The 17,136-nt window shown below is 38.7% G+C and overlaps 1 long non-coding RNA gene across 1 annotated transcript in view; it reads left to right on the top strand.

The window, feature by feature from the left end:
• Positions 1–4,047: 4,047 nt before the first annotated feature.
• The window catches only part of LOC129703203 (uncharacterized), a 105,667-nt gene continuing 92,578 nt past the window's right edge, over positions 4,048–17,136 (top strand). Inside the window, exons 1-2 of the long non-coding RNA XR_008724523.1 lie at positions 4,048–4,646; positions 12,063–12,094. This is a non-coding gene — a long non-coding RNA (uncharacterized LOC129703203). The remainder of the gene's footprint in view (positions 4,647–12,062; positions 12,095–17,136) is intronic.

The following is a 17,136-nucleotide window of genomic DNA, read 5'->3' as shown; positions in this document are numbered from 1 at the left end:
GTGGAGAGGGGGCTGAGAATGAGATTTGAGAATTATAGTAGAGAATGATTTGTCCCCTATCCTCACTGATTGTGGGGCTGTTGGTCAGGAAGTCAAGGATCCAGTTGCAGAAATGAATGCTAACTAAAAGTTCCACCTGTTTGGTGATGAGCTTAGATGGGATAATGGTGTTAAAAGCACAGTTATACTCTATGAATAGAAGCCTGACGTAGGTGTCTCTCTTATCCTGGTGTTCCAGGGATGAGTGTAGGGCCAGAGAGATGACATCATCCATGGACCTGTTGTGGTGCTAGGTGAACTGCAGTGGGTCAAGGCTGCTTGGTAGACTGGATTTAATGCATTCCATAACTAGCCTCTCAAAGCACGTCATGATGGTGGATGTCAAGGTCACTGGATAGTAATCGTTAAGGCATGAGATGTTGCTTTTCTTCTGCACCAGGATGACAGTGGTCTTCTTGAAGCTGGTGGGTAACTCAGAATGGAGTAGGGAGGGATTAAAGAAGTCCGTGAATACTCCCGCTAGTTGGTCTGCGTAGTTTCTAAAGATGTGGCCAGGGACTCGTTCCAGGTCATTAGTTTTCCGTGGGTTCACTCTCAGGAAGGCCGATCTAACTTCTGCACCAGTGACCCAGGGAAGAGGCTCATTCGAGCCTGAGGGGACGGATGGGATGGCTTTCTGTCCAAAGAAAACATAGAAAGCATTAAGTTGATCAGGTAGAGCCGCACTATCACCAGTGATGTTGCCTGACTTCACTTTGCAGCCAGCGGAGAATCCTGAATATTGCTATATATATACAGGTCATTTTTTAATTATTCAGAATGGGGAATCTGAAACCAATACGTTTGTTTCCTTGTGTAGGAACAAACTGCAGATGCTGGTTTTCACCGAAGATAGACACAAAAAACTGGAGTAACTCAGCGGGTCAGGGAGCATCTGTGGAGAAAGGGAATAGGTGACACTTTGGGTCGAGACCTTTCAAACCATCTTTGTTTCCATCTTTTGTAAGATTAGTACTCCCCAGAAATCTTCAAAGTTTATTTAACAGCATCTATTAGTATGTTCAGAAATATTAATACTTGCAGTAAATTTGGCTTCTACTTGTATTTTGTTTTATAATAAAAATGCATGAATTTTATTTAATATCTACAATTGTAGAGTCTATTTGATTGAACAAAAGAAAACAGCCACTGTTTTTAAGTTTTGAAGTGTATTGGTGTAAGGTACTATTTTGATCCAATTAATACATTCCTCAGACAGGAGATGATCTTGTACAAATAGCTGTGGTATTGAACTTTAAACAATAATTGTATCCTTGCATATTTAGTGGATATATCTTTTATATTGCTACTTTTAAAATGTAATCTTGTACTTGGCAGAATTATCACTGAAATTACAAAATGGAGTTAACTTGTAGAAAAGTAATCGAATGTCAGTTCTATGATATATCAAAAAGTAGCTGTGGACATGCAGAATTTTAAATTTACTGAAGAAACTGACATAGACTGAGTAGACAGGAGTCAAGAGTCAAGAGTGTTTGTCATATACACTGACAACAGAACAATGAAATTCTTACTTGCAGCAGCATAACAGGCCTGTAAACACAATACACATGGATAACATATATTAAACAATAAGTTAATAACTGTAATACCAATGCAAAAATGTCAAAGTCCTTATTACAACTAAAGACACTGTATAAAAGTTCAAAGTTGAGGTTGGTGTTGTGTAGTGTTCAAGAGCCCGATGGTTTTTTGGAAAGAAGCTATTCTTGAACCGGGTACTATGGGTTTCAATGGTAGGAGTGAAATGAGATCGTGGCCAGAGTGATGTGGGTCTTTGATGATGTTGTCTGCCTCTTTCATGCAGTGACTTCAGTCAATCCCTTTGGTGGGGAGGTCAATACCTGTGATGGACAGGTGCTTGAACTGGAGAGTAGAAGGTTATCGAGCTAAAGCAGGCAAATGGGATTAAAGTAGATAGGCCTCACAGACGGCATGGATAAGTAGGGCAGAAGGGCTGTTTCTGTGCTCTGCAATTAAAAAAAAAAAATTTAAGACATTTTATTGAGCCATCAAAAAACGGGTACAGATTATGTTGCCATATCCAAATGCACATATAAAAACAGAGCATTTGAGTATTATACAAACAATATGGACGTCAATGTTTATAAAATCAACATAAATAAACAAATCAATAAATAAGTAATGAGGGGTGGGGAATAAAAATCAATAAATACATACATAAGTAAAGTGCAGAAGGTGACTACAGTACATAGGGAGCAGTTCAATACAACAATGCTTTGTGAAGACTCTTGTTTCTAAAGCTTCTAACTCTCTGGTCTTCTATCCCTTACTCATAATTTCATTAAAATGGATAATTTAGAGTGTAGATAGGTTTGTGTTATGTGTCAATATTCTTCTGTGTAAGAAATGGTTGCCAGATTCTATTAAATTGGTTGAATCTACCCTTTAGAACCTATCTTATTATTTCTAAATGTTATGTACTGGTCAAGTCATGAAGCCACATTCTGGAATTGGGAGCTGTTGTTTTTTTCCATGACATGAGCAGTAGTTTCTTTGCCGTAATGAGACAGTAGGAGAGGAATTGTCGTTGAGCAGTTATGAGTTGTCTTGATGTTTCAGATAACCCAAAGATGATTAATAAGGGCTCTGGGTTTAATGGGATGTTAAGAATATCTGAGATATTCTTCAATATATCAGACCAAAAAAGGTGAGTTTAAGGCACGATACAAAGTTATGAAAAAGAGTAGCATCTGAGGAGTGACATTTATCACGTAGGAGAAACATTTGGATATATACTGTGTATTTTTGCCTTGGAATAGTGAAGTCTACATATAATTTTGAACTGTATGAGGCAGTGTCTAGCATTGTTTGAGCACCTATGTATAAGTTTGAGGCTTTCCTCCCATATTTCATCTGGTATTTTCACATTTATGTCTTTTTCCTAATTGATCTTATACTTGCTAGAGGATGGAGAGGTTATTGATAGAAGGACATCATACATATAGGAGATGAATTTGTCTTTATCTGGTGATGTTATGAGGCAGTCATCTATTTGAGACTGCCTCAACTTCAAATCCCGACATATGCTTTCGTATATAATCCCTGATTTGTATCTGAAGAAGTTACTATTTGGGAGTTCAAATTTCTTTCGTAGCTGTGTAAAGTTGGCAAACGTACCATCGATATATAGGTCTCTGACACTGTGGATTCCTAATTCACTCCATGTAGAGAAAGTCTTATCTAAAATGGATGGTTTGAATGTGGGGTTGGTTGCTATGGGCAAAGCGAGAGATTTGGGTTGAGGTTCAAAATGAGTTTTGATTTGCTTCCATATACGTATCAAATTGTGTATAACAGGATTAAATCCATAATATGATTGATCAATTGAAGTAGGAGCTAGTCGGATGGTACTTATTGAGTATGGGTGACAATCTTCTTGTTCTATTTTTAGCCAATTCAGAGGGATGTTTAAGGTGTCAAGCCAGAAAGCAAAGGACTTGATGGCGGAGGCCCAGTAATATAATCTGAAATTTGGAAGAGCAAGCCCGCCCTTAGTTTTTGATTTGTAGAGCTGATTTTTGTTTATCCTATGAGTTTTGAAATTCCACAAGAAAGGTATTATTATCGAATCTAATCTCTTAAAAAATATTTTTGTAAGAGAAATAGGAATGTTCTGAATTAGATATAGTAGCTGGGGTAAGAAGATCATTCTAATGGTATTCACTCTTCTGAGTAAGGAAATTGGAAGAGTTTTCCAGAATTGGATGTTGCTTTTTAGGTTTTCTAATGAGGGAAGGAAATTGGCCTGTAGAAGGGAAGAGTAATGCTTTGTAACCTCAATCCCTAGATAGGTAAATTTACCTGTTGTTGCTCTGAAAGGAAAAATCTCCACTGTATCTGAGGGGATGGTATTCCTAATTCACTCCATGTAGGGAAAGTCTTACCTAACTGATGTCAACAGTCTACTTTTATTCCAGTTAATACTGTAGCCTGAAAATGTACCAAACAGGTTAATTTTTTCCAGTATCGCTAGAATAGTGGTTTGAGGTTCCGTTATATACAGGAGGATATCATTTGCGTACAAAGATATTTTATTTGTAGTCTCTTTGGTGTCATATCCATGAATACGGGGATCTAATCTAATACTCTGAGCAAGAGGTTCTATAGCAAGGGCAAATATTACTGCTGATAGGGGGCAGTCATCTAGGGAACAAGCAGTCATCTTGTTCCCCTGAACAAATTAAAAGGAGATGAGAATGTTTGGTTTGTGAGAGTTCGTGCTGTCGGATTTTTATACAGAAGCGTAATCCATTCCAAAATTTTCTGATCTTGTGACTCCATGTTTCGGGATACTTCATTGGACCATTCTCCATCCAAATTTTACACCTTCTGAAATGTCAGATTAATTCAATGTTATGGTGTTCTAGATTAGCACAACTCTAGCATTGTTTATTCTACTATAGTCTTGACAACTTTGTCATGATAGTTCACTAAATGGAACCTTTAATACCTCATTTATTTATTTTTCAGAATCTGGGTATCACTGGCAAGACCAGCGTTTATTGTCTGTCCCTATTTGAAATGAAAAGGTAGAGGTCAGACATCACCTTGAACCAATCTTGGTGAGTGTACTACCAGTGCTGTTTTATATGTAGTTCTATGATTTAGATCCAATGCTAGATATCACTGAAATTGACAAACTGTGGGCATATCCTGTGTGAGCTGTAGCCCATCCTGCATACGTAACAGCAGTGTATTTTGTACATAGTTCACTCTTCAGTCATTGTGCAGTGGTGATGTAGGCTGGTAGATGGAATATCAACTAGATAGGCCCAGATGGCACCGGAACTTCATCTCACATTTTATTTTTTTGCAAAATGTTAAAGTCAAATTGAAGTATACTTTTAATTAGCTGCATTTTTTTTGTATCTGTCTGTATTTCCCCTTGTTACATTATGAAGATGTAGTTCCACAGGAAGAAACTGACTAGTATTCAAGTCTGAAGTTTTAGTGATTAGTAGCAGACTGTTAGGTCTGTAATGTTTACATGTGGATTTTTGCTTTACAATGGGACCTCCACTTATTGCATGTCTCTGAGAAATTATTGTTGAGCTTCCATTTTGACCAGCTGCACAATGTTAGGTGTTATTGGTCATCATTATGACCTAACTGTCACGAAGAAACAATGATCTACTTTCACTATGGAACTTGGGAAGGAAACCTGTCAATGATTCTCATCCACGTGTGTTCCTTGGCCTTTCAGATGGCAATGTTTATGGGTTTGAGGAGTGCTGCATAAGAAGCTTTGATGGATTGTACATTGCAATTGTATATGGATTGCACTGTAGCCATGTCTTAATTGTGCTGGTGAGAATGGACATTTGAGTTATTAACGAGGTTGCAATCAAATGGGCTTTCACTTGAATGTTGTTGAACACTTTGAGTGTTTTTGGGGTGGCAATACTCCAGATGGAAAATATTCCATCGTACTCTTGTGGAGTTGTGCTTCCTACATCAAAGCATTTTCTTTTAGTTTAGTTTTAGTTCCAGCGAAGTGGTTTTGAGGTATGAAGAAGTGAGTCACTTGCTGGAGGACACCCAGTCATGGGGTATATATGTCTGCTCCAGTTTATGTTTATGGTGGGAGAATCTTGGAATGAGCTGCAGAGCTGAGAATATAATTGTGGATTCCTCAGGTGGAACACAAAATGAGCGTAACTGCTTGATAGGACACTTGACAACAGCACATATAATTTTCTTGACAATTGATGGTAAATTAATTATATTGCGTTGCTGATTTACTGCATCACTTTGTTCTTGTTTTATAGCCTTTGAGAAACAGTTTGGTAAATGTGCAGGTGATTCCACAGCATGGGTCCTCAGCATCATAACTGGGGTGTTATCTGGTCCAGAACAAGAGGGTCACAGTTTAAGGATAAAGGGGAAATCTTTTAGGACCGAGATGAGGAAAACATTTTTCACACAGAGAGTGGTGAATCTCTGGAATTCTCTGCCACGGAAGGTAGCTGTGGCCAGTTCATTGGCTATATTTAAGTGGGAGTTAGATGTGGCCCTTGTGGCTAAGGGGATCAGGGGGTATGGAGAAAAGGCAGGTACGGGATACCGAGTTGGATGATCAGCCATGATCATATTGAATGGTGGTGCAGGCTCGAAGGGCTGAATAGCCTACTCCTGCACCTATTTTCTATGTCTGTGTTTCTATGAATGGGATTGAGTGGGAAAGATAGGTGAGCCATGATTGAATGGTGAAGTAGATGGGCCGAATGACCTAATTCTGCTCCTATCACTTATGAACCCCTAATAATGTGCACCTCATTCATGGAAAATAACAGTTCCTCATCTATCCTGTCATGTCTATTAAGAATTGGATGATCAGCCATGATCATATTGAATGGCGGTGCAAGCTCGAAGGGCCAAATGGCCTACTCCTGCACCTATTTTCTATGTTTCTATAATTGTTGCCATATCCAATGCTGTCAGCCATTTATTAAAAGTATGGTGAACATAAAAACATAAAAAAATAGAAGTAAGATTAGACCATTCATCAATCTCCGTTTATTTCTCCATTCAATAAAAGTTTGGCTGACCTTTTATCTCACAGTCACTTTTCCGCAGTAACCATAACCCTTGATTCCATTAATATCCAAAAATATACTGATCTGTGTCTAGCAAGTACTTGGTGATTCAGCCTGTACAGATGTCTTGCGTGGAATGATGCAATTATTCATAACCCACTGGTGAAGAAATTTCTGCTCATTGCTGCCCTGAATGACTAATTCCTTACCTTGAGACCCTGCCCATCAATTCTGAACATTCCACAATGGAAAATATCTTCCTTCCATCTGCCTTGGGATCATTCCTGTGACCTCTAAACCTTGGAGAACATGGGTCCAGTCTGCTTATTCTGACTTCATTGGGAAATGTCCAATTCCAGAAATCAGTTTGGTAAATACTTCTTGTACTTCCTTCATCCCAGGTACATAGTTTCTTACTTAGGATATTTAACCTCTATCCTCAGTATGATTTCAGCAGGACCCAAAATAACAGCAGTAAAACAAATCTTTATACGTACTCAAATCTTGCAATAAAGGCAATTGATATTAGTGATTCGAAAACAAGGATACCTAGAATTCCCTGAACAGCATCGCCCTTTATATTCTAGACACAAGGAACTGCAGCTGTTTTACAAAAAAACACACAAAGTGCTGGAGTAACTCAGCAGGTCAGGCAGCATCTTTGGAGGCTAGATGCAGGAAGATTGTTCCCGATGTTGGGGAGTCCAGAACAAGGGGTCACAGTTTAAGGATAAGGGGGAAATCTTTTAGGACCGAGATGAGGAAAACATTTTTCACACAGAGAGTGGTGAATCTCTGGAATTCTCTGCCACAGAAGGTAGTTGAGGCCAGTTCATTGGCTATATTTAAGAGGGAGTTAGATGTGGCCCTTGTGGCTAAAGGGATCAGGAGATATGGAGAGAAGACAGGTACAGGATACTGAGTTGGATGATCAGCCATGATCATATTGAATGGTGGTGCAGGCTTGAAGGGCCGAATGGCCTACTCCTGCACCTATTTTCTATGTTTCTATGTTAAAATGGTAGCTTGCAACCCAATGGTATGAACATTGAATTTTCCACTTTTAGGTCACCAGCCTGCAAATGCCCAACTTTTTTCCTCTCCCCTGCCTTTCCCCTTCTCTTTCCTGTGATCTCTCAGAATGCACATCCATTTTTCCCTTTCCCCTTCCCCCTTCCCCCTTGTCCACTTCCACCCATATTCATTCTTCTTGCTTCCATTTTTATCTCCTTATTGCATCCTTTTTTCAACCATCTGCCAATCGAATCCCCCTCTGAATTGCATCCACTGAGATCACCTGCCAGAATTTGTCCTGCCCTGTCCAGCTTGGCTCTTCCATCTTTCTCCTCTCTATACAATCAGACTGAGGAAGGGACCTGACCCTAAATGTCACCTATCCTAAAAGTCTTCCAGCGATGCTGCCTGATCCGCTGAGTTACCTCAGCATTTTGTGAATCTCTATTTTCTCACTGTTTAAAACGTAACCTTTCTATTTCTTCTACCAATGTGGATGACCATGAGAATGTGTTCCATCTATCATGCCCTTGCCTATTCATGTACCCTACCTATAATCCACTGAAGTCTCTCTGCATCCTCTCTTCACTGCTGCCTGTACTCCACCCACTCCTAAGCTTTGTATCAACATCTAAATATATAACCATTGATGTAGATTGTGAATAGCTGGGATCCTAACTTGAAAATGACCCATTTAATCCTACTATATTTTTTCAACCATAAACAAACCATTAGTTCATGATAGTTTATCATTCCCAACCCATGTACTAAAATAACCATGAGTGTTACACATTATCAAGGGCCTTTGAGAGAGTGCATGCACCGCACCATCTTGTCAGTCCTACCAGTTGCATTCTGTAATAACCCTTTATAGCTTTGTCCAATATAATTTCCTTTTCATAAATTTATGTTGACGTCACCTGATCTAATTATTATGCTCTAAATGCCCTGTTATCACTACATTAACAATAAATGCTAGCAATTTTCCTACAACTAATGCAAATAGAATTGACGCTATTTTCTCTCTCCTTCCATTCTTAAACAATGAGATTATATTTGTTCCCCCCATGTCTGTGGGAACCATTATTAAATCTGTAGCTCTTTGGAAGATGATTACTAACACATCCACTGATGATGTAATTGGCTAATGACTGAATTGTGTGACAATGGAGCCCTCAAAAGGACAACAACACAGAATATTCACTCAGAGACTGAACGTGTGGAAAGGCTTCCTCCGTGTCCTTTGAAATGAAATGTTAAGATTTGCCATTGTTGAGTTTGGGGGTATACAGGAAATGTCCTTTCTTTAGTTGGCTATTTGCCCTCCATTCATCACTGGATGCAGAATCTCATCTGTTCCATTGAAAATGGTCTCAGCTAAGGCAGTGCTTCTTATTAGGGAGGTGAAAGGAAGTGATTCTGGAAGATCTCAGTCTTTACTCCAAGTCTTAGTTCTTCTTCTTCTTGCGTTTGAGGCAGCAGAAGTCTGCAGCAGGGTGATGCCATCCGATTCGACATCCGTAGGTGCCCGCCCTAAATAGGGCGCATGCTCCGGGTTGGCGCCAAGCTGCGGCGCTGCTGCTGTCTCTGTTTGTTGTCGTTCGCCTGACTGAGGTCAGTTGACAGGGCTCACCACAGGGAGGTCGACAACATGAGCTCCAAGCATTAGTTGAAGCTTGGGGTACGAAAATACCAGATGATCAACTTTCCCTCAGCACAGACTCAGTTGACTGAGTGCTGAAGAACGTGCTGCTGAATGGGGGTACAACTGATGTTCTTGCCATAGAGGGAGTACAGAGAAGGTTCACCAGACTGATTCCTGGGATGGCAGGACTTTCATATGAAGAAAGACTGGGGGGATCTTATAGAAACTTACAAAATTCTTAAGGGGTTGGACAGGTTAGATGGAGGAAGATTGTTCCCGATGTTGGGGAAGTCCAGAACAAGGGGTCACAGTTTAAGGATAAGGGGGAAATCTTTTAGGACCGAGATGAGAAAAACATTTTTCACACAGAGAGTGGTGAATCGGTGGAATTCTCTGCCACAGAAGGTAGTTGAGGCCAGTTCATTGGCTATATTTAAGAGGGAATTAGATGTGGCCCTTGGGGCTAAAGTTATCAGGGGGTATGGAGATAAGGCAGGTACAGGATACTGAGTTGGATGATCAGCCATGATCATATTGAATGGCGGTGCAGGCTCGAAGGGCCTAATGGCCTAATCCTGCACCTATTTTCTATGTTTCTATCTTGAGCAAAGCAATGCATGGCCAAAAGGCCTCATTGCCGATACATCTGGCCATGACAAGCCTCTTAGGAGTGACCATTGTTCATTTTCACTCTGAACAACCCCCCATCATGTTGTGGGTATCGCAATCTGAATAAAAGGAATTGATTCAGAAATTCAAAACTGGACCATATTGAGGCAGTGTGGAACATCAGCAACCAAACTGTATTCTATCACATCAAGCATCACATAACACAGCAAATCTTTCACTCTACCTGTTCCATTAAAGCCAAGAAGCAACACTGATGCATTGGAAGATCAGCTGCAGACACGGCTAAAATGAGGTGCCAAACAGATTATCACCTCAAACCTGTGGCTGTATAAAGCTGAATAATTGGACTACATGGATACTAAAGTGCAGCAAAAGCATCTTGCAGCTCACGTGATCCACCCAGTGAGCAGATCAGTTCAGATCACTCCTTCGAACTATAATCCACTTGGTTTTATTCTCATTATTATTTTCATACATCTGAACCTCCAATCAAGGTTTCAGATCAGCGATCGTGAACTAGAACAGGTTAAATTTTCACTTCCCTAACAAGCAGCACTGCCTTGGGGGAGATCTTGTGCCACGGCACAGATGAAGTATATGATTCTGGTCTTATTAAACTTGCTGATCCATTGGGAGAATTATGAGTGTATTATCGACATAGTAAATAAATCTAAGTAAAGCAGTAAGTTATTGGTCAGTGTAGTTCAAGTAATATTAATGTTTAATGAGACATGTTTCATCAGGGCAATTAAATCTCTCTTGGTCTCAATTGATCTGTAATTAATTCACTTAACACATGAAGGTAAATGTATTATTCAAGTGTTGCACAGCTCCAGCAACCCAAGTACAGTCCTGAACTTGTGTCTGTGTGGAGTGTGCATATTCTACCTGTGACCATGTGGATTTTGCCCAGGTGCTCTGGTTTCCTCCCACATCCCAAAGATGCACCTGTTGATAGGTTTATCAGTGACTGTAAATTACTCCTAATTTAGTTGACTGTCAGATAAATTAGGGGGGAGTTGTTGATGTATGAGAAACAGCATGGTGGCGCAGCAGTAGGGTTGCTGCCTTACAGCGCCAGAGACCCGGGTTCGATCCCGACTACGGGTGCTGTCTGTAAGGAGATTTTACTTTCTCTCCGTGACCTCGTGGGTTTTCTCTAAGACCTTCGGTTTCCTCCCACACTCCAAAGACGTACAGATTTGTAGGTTAATTGGCTTGGTATGTGCAAATTGCCTAATATGCATAGGATAGTGTTAATGTGTGTGGATCGCTGGGCGGTGCAGACTCGATGGGCCAAAGGGCCTGTGTTTACGCTTTACCTCTAAACTAAAAAAACTAAATTAAGCTACAGGGAAATGTGTAGGGGAAGATGACTGATATGAATGTTCCCAGAGCTGCCATAGACTTGATGGGATGAATGGTCTCCCTCTATAGCATAAGGAAGAATGAGGATATGGTAATCCCTTTTTAAACACCCTTCTTAAAAAAAATAACTTCAAAGCGTTTCAAAGGTCTGTTTATTGTCACGTGTATCAATTAAGATACAGTGAAACTGCAATTAGAAAATGTATTGTCCACTGGTTATTTAATTTGTTCTCATCTACTCTAAAAAAGTTGCATATCATGTAATATTTTAATATGAAGAGTTTAAAAGGTGACCTCTAAAATAAAGCAAGGAGGATAATGTTGACAGCATTCATTTGAAATTTCTGGTTGCTATGTTGTTTCACAGGGAAGTCATTATAGAACATTTCCTCAAATTGTCACATAACAAAGCCCTGGAACACAGCTCGCATTACATGGCGTGGAGAGAAGATGACATTCAAATAGAAAAAATATTTTTGTTAACTTACAAAAAGCTAATTTGTCTTTTCTTTTGTGGCTACAATTTAGTGGTGTGACTTAAAGCTGTGAGAAGACCTTTCCTCCTTGGTAGAGGAAGAACATAGCAGTTAGCTGCTTAAACATTTCAGGTGGCAATGCATCGATTAGTTCAGATCAGGCTAGTGAAATGAAGTAGAATGGTTTTGCATTTCTAATGCATTATAATTTTATTTTTAAGCTATTGTAAGTGCCTAATTATAAGTTAATGGCAACAGTGAAGAACAGTAACACACACAGAGTTGTCAGCATGTATTTAACACCTGCAGGAATGAAGATGAAGCGTGTGACAAGCACAAAGGTAGGAACCACCCTTTTGCCGTTGTTCTGAACACTGTCGACAAATGCAGCATTTAGTTATGCAGGGTACAAAAAATCATCTTTAAAGGGATTTGAACATACAAGTGTCAAAAATACTCCTTTAATGATAACTGTTTGCTTTAGGGCAATATCTCTACCCATAATGCTGCTGGGTTGCAAGTAATTGATGCAAAACAGTGGGCATTGTATGTTAAACATTTTACATCTGCATCCATCATACATGCATTTACTAGCCCTTTTAAAATAACTATTAACACAAGGCTTTATTAAGTTTAACCAAATTGCTGTCTTATTGCAAGTTATACAAAGCAACTTCAAATAATTACTTTACTGCTTGGAAGGTTTATTTTCCAAAAACGGTTAGAAATACAACATTTACTGTGCCAAAGTGTAAGAAATATCCCAACAATCATTCATATTTTTAATACATTAGATTTGGGGCCCAAGTTGGATTTCTCAAGACAAACTGTGATTTTTCGGAAAGCAGGAAGTAATTTTACTTTTTATTCCCGAAATTGTGTCTTAAGCAGGTTCAGGTTCAGTTAGAAAAGCATTTTGTAGGTCAAAATGAATAGCCACCCAGCTTGTCTATTCTGCTGCTAATAATGTATGATTACATTCTAAAATGGCTAAATGAGAACAGACAGCTCACTAATGCTGCTTCCGTGCATCAGCAGGTGGCAGTTTATTGCCTGCAGCTCACATTAACACTTTATAGGTTTCTTATTTAACCTTTAGCCTGCCATACAAATAACATATAGAGCAAATGCTTGTTCCCCTGTTTTTCATCAAATTAGTCATTTTTCATTACTTGAATAATTGTGACATAATGCATTGTAAACTGCATGACAACATGATTTGTGGTGCCAATGCCACGTATGGGCATGTATTGTTCTTTCCAGGTTAAAGGTTAATTCTGTGGAATTGATGAGTTTGTAAAGGTTTGCGGATTGTTACGTTATGCACTGGGAGCTGGAAGCTGTGTATTTTACACCCCAGCGTGAGTTCCAAAGGTTAGGAAGCACTTCAGCTCAGTCCCAGTGGAGCTGTCAATTTAACAGGGTTCTCTGTTTCAAGTAATCAATGCCACTGTTAACAGAACATTCAAAACCATCTGCTGGAAGCACAGCTTCTACTCTATCAAATCCTAATATTTGCGGAAGGCTGATCCTGGGGCCCATGAGACCTGAAAACAGGGGTTTCCCTTAGACCCTTAGGCAGTTTGCAGTACACACTGCAAAAATAGAGATAATGAACTGCTTTCATTGAAGTGAAGGAGGCATGATATAACATTCTACTGTGTATAGAAATTGAATCTTAAACCCTCGCTGTAAATGGTATAATGAAAACTGAGTCTTTGATAAAGTTAACCAAATTAAACTAACAAAGCAGTCCACCGTGTCCTTCAGAACCCAACAGGTTTTTGATTTGATGATTTGGAAGACATTTATCAGTCTTTTTAAGATAACCATCATCACAGATTACAAAAAAGGTTGATCATAAATTTGAACTGAAGCTTATTGACACAGTCACCACCTGAATATTTTGTTGTGCATGGATTTAGACTGTAATTAAAACTAGTATATGGTCAGTGTTGAAAGCACATCAGCAAATCGTTATGAAGATTACAGGTAGGCAAGACATTTTGAGGTACATCAATCAATAATGGAATGATTATACTACAAAGGGAACTACAAAGAGAGCAGAGCTGGGTTTTTTTAGATATTGCTGTGATAAGAAAACATGAGCATAATAAGAAAATAATTTAATACCTCTGTATTACCAGAATCAATAATATATTGCTAGTCAACATCACATTAACTTGTGGAGGAAGGAACTGTAGATGGATACAAAATGCTGGAGTAACTCAGCGGGACAGGCAGCATCTCTGGAGAGAAGGAATGTGTGACATTCTTCTGACTGGGCTTATTAGTCAACATTAGCTTTTCTGAATAGTTCAGTTTTCAAATGTTATTTTAGCTTTATAGTGTGTTTCCACACTATGAGTGTTCTCTCAGTCATGATTTAAATAATAAATAATCTTTGTTCTTCAAGATTCAACTAAGAGAATGTGGACAATCAGTTTTCTCTATCACTAATGAATAAACAGTTTGATCTGGAAGAGGTTACATTCAACCAGTTGAGGAGGATTTCAAGGGACAAACAGGATCGAGCTCACATTTGTGTCCTTCAGTCTGCTTTGTGTTTCTTCCAAAATCACAGCCAAGATCAGGAAATAATGGTGAAAATATAAAAACCGACGTGTTGAGAACATAGCTCAAGGCTGCACTTTAATGAATGTTCAGTCAAATACTAAACGTGTGGAAAGTAAAGAAAAATGGCCAGTTACCAAACAGTGATATAAATCTACAAACATGGTCTTCAACATTAGAAACTGCACAATTCTTTAAATTAAAATTGTTACCAATTAAAATATCTAATATGTTTGATCTAATCTGTGTGATTCCGTTCTTAGAATTTTAATTTAAAAAATGACATTGGTGGCAAGGCCATGGTTTATTGCTCACCAGGTGCTTCTGAAAAGTGGTGGTGAAGCACTGCAGTCAGATGTTTAGACATGCTCCCACTATAGTCTAGTAAGAGTGTTCTAATAGGTATTGCTTTTCCCATGTGCCTGCTGCAACTGTTTCCTTGGTGGTAGTGATTGTTGGTTTGGGATGTACTGTTGAATAAGCTCTTCATATTGAAACATACGTTCAACAGACTAGACTTTGAATACTTTACTCACAACCCTAATGAGGCCTTTGGGATCTTTCCATTTGTCCTGTAAGTAATAACAATTAGGGATTTTGTGTGCCGTGGAGACGATATGAAAGTGTTATGTAGACCCAAGGCTCAGTGATATTTGTTGTGTCAGTGATGTTGAACATGGAGCTTTTACATTTCTCATTCGTGGTTTCCTAAAATTTCAGTGTTACATCAATCTGCTTACACACTTAGTGTGCAATGATTATTTCCCTTGGTTGATTAACCAATGTACTGATCGGATAATGAGCAATTATTAATACAATTTTGAAAATATGGGACCATAAAGGGCTGTAGTGACTGATGGTGAACTAATTAACCCGAAAGACAAATTTTTGAAATTTTCCAGCTCTGGTGAAGACCTTCTATGTAACTACAGGCGTTTCAATGATTTTGTTTTTCATAATCCATCAGATTTCATTAGATTATACACTTGACCCTGATTTATATCTCGTTCTAAATTAAAGAGCAATTTTGAACTAGACTACTGTCAAAAGCTAATCAATTCTGGAAGGTGTACATTATTCATGTTTTATTTGTAGTGCTAAATGCCACTATCAAATTTATTAGCTGTCCCAAACATGTTGGCGCTCTAAAGGTTTTAAATCAGAGGTAATAAGGTTAATTATTATCTAAAAATTGCTCTGTGGTTTGCAGCCTGGCAGCTTTGATAGTTTCTCTGGGGGAACCCAGCCCAGATGGCATTTGCCTGTAGAGTTTGACCTGAGGGGAGACAGCCTGTGGGAAGAAGGACAAGGTGCATCTCATAAGACTAATTAATTTACTATTATAGCACCTGTTCCAGAAAAGATATGGCTGTGGAGAAAAATTATCCCCAAGCTCAGCAGTTGGCTCACTAGTAAATGGGTTTGAGCTGATTACATTAAGCTGATGCTTTGATCATCTAAAGGCGTTAAAATGGAAAAATATGTATGTAGCAGCTGTCAACCTCTGTGAGAGTGCATTGAGGACGCACAGGGCATCTTCCATTGTACCTGCTCAAGAAATAAAAAATAAAAATGGTCACATTTATGTACAGAAGAAATTGTTTGTGGTGTTTTTAATGTCTGATAAATCAGAACTAATCCTTCAGGGCATTTAAGTGGAAATGAATGGAGTGAAAGTGAGAACAGATTAGCATATTTTGAATCCATTTGCAGGCAGTATATGTGTACAAAAGGATTTGCTTTCAGTGGCTATTATTCCATAGTGGAAGCTTAATTTCACAATTTTGCCGTAATTTCACTTGAAGTGGCTTCTGATATTTTATGTAAACATTGTTGGACTAATTTTTTATAAAAACATCCCCTTGGCTGAATTGAGAGTGTGCCTGCCCGTATTGTTTCTTGTAAATATTTAACTAGATTTGTACATAAGGTTTAGTTAGTCTTTACTACCAGAAGCAAGATCTTCAATTTTTCATATAGAATTCAAAAAAGAGACATGGTGTTCGCTTTTTAATGATATTATACAGTAACATTTAACTTACTTGGGATTTTAACTCAATAAATGTTTTTAATCGGAGGGTTAACCTCAAAAGTGATATGTTGTTCATTTTGTTGATGATTATTTTCCTAAACTGTAAAGGTGATTTATGTTAGTGGCAATTCTGAAAATTGCTTTGAAGTTTGTGGAGTGAGTCTAATTCTGTAAACTCAGCCTGTTATCGCCATGCTTCTGTGCTTGTAATGTTAGCAACATGCACTGTCTGTGTGGAAATGATTCCGGACAGTATTTGCACCATGGAAAGCTATTACCTGGAACATTACAGATATACAGTGTAACAATAAAACCACAGGGCAAAAAGGTTACAAGAAAAAAATAAAAATCTTTGATAGTCTACAATTACCTTTTTAAAAAGTGTAATTGCTTGCCATAACAAATATTCTGTGGTGAGCATCACATTTACTGTGAATCACTGACAGTGATTGCAACTTGGCGTGAATGATGAAAAGTTTTATGGTACATTGAAATTTTGAACAGGGTCTCTTGAGTTTCAGCGATTAGCTATTACCTGCTATTGCAGGGCAGAAGATTCACAGCTGTAACATATGCCTATCAACTGCTGATTTTTGCTGGTCTTAGATCGTAAAGATCTCAACACGTGATTTACTAACTGAAGTGAGAAAGGAGATGCAGTTGTAGGCTTTAGTTTCTCCACTTTGAGGAAGGCAGAGGGAAATAAAGGCCGAAGAAACCGACTGCTAGGAACTTTGGCGAGGACAGGATTGAGTTAAGTTGTGATACCCCCATGAT

Source organism: Leucoraja erinacea, chromosome 14, assembly GCF_028641065.1.
Source record: "Leucoraja erinacea ecotype New England chromosome 14, Leri_hhj_1, whole genome shotgun sequence".
Taxonomy (NCBI): Eukaryota; Metazoa; Chordata; class Chondrichthyes; order Rajiformes; family Rajidae; genus Leucoraja; species Leucoraja erinaceus.
Note: the sequence above shows the minus strand (reverse complement) of the source record. Positions and strands in the feature narration are given on the sequence as shown.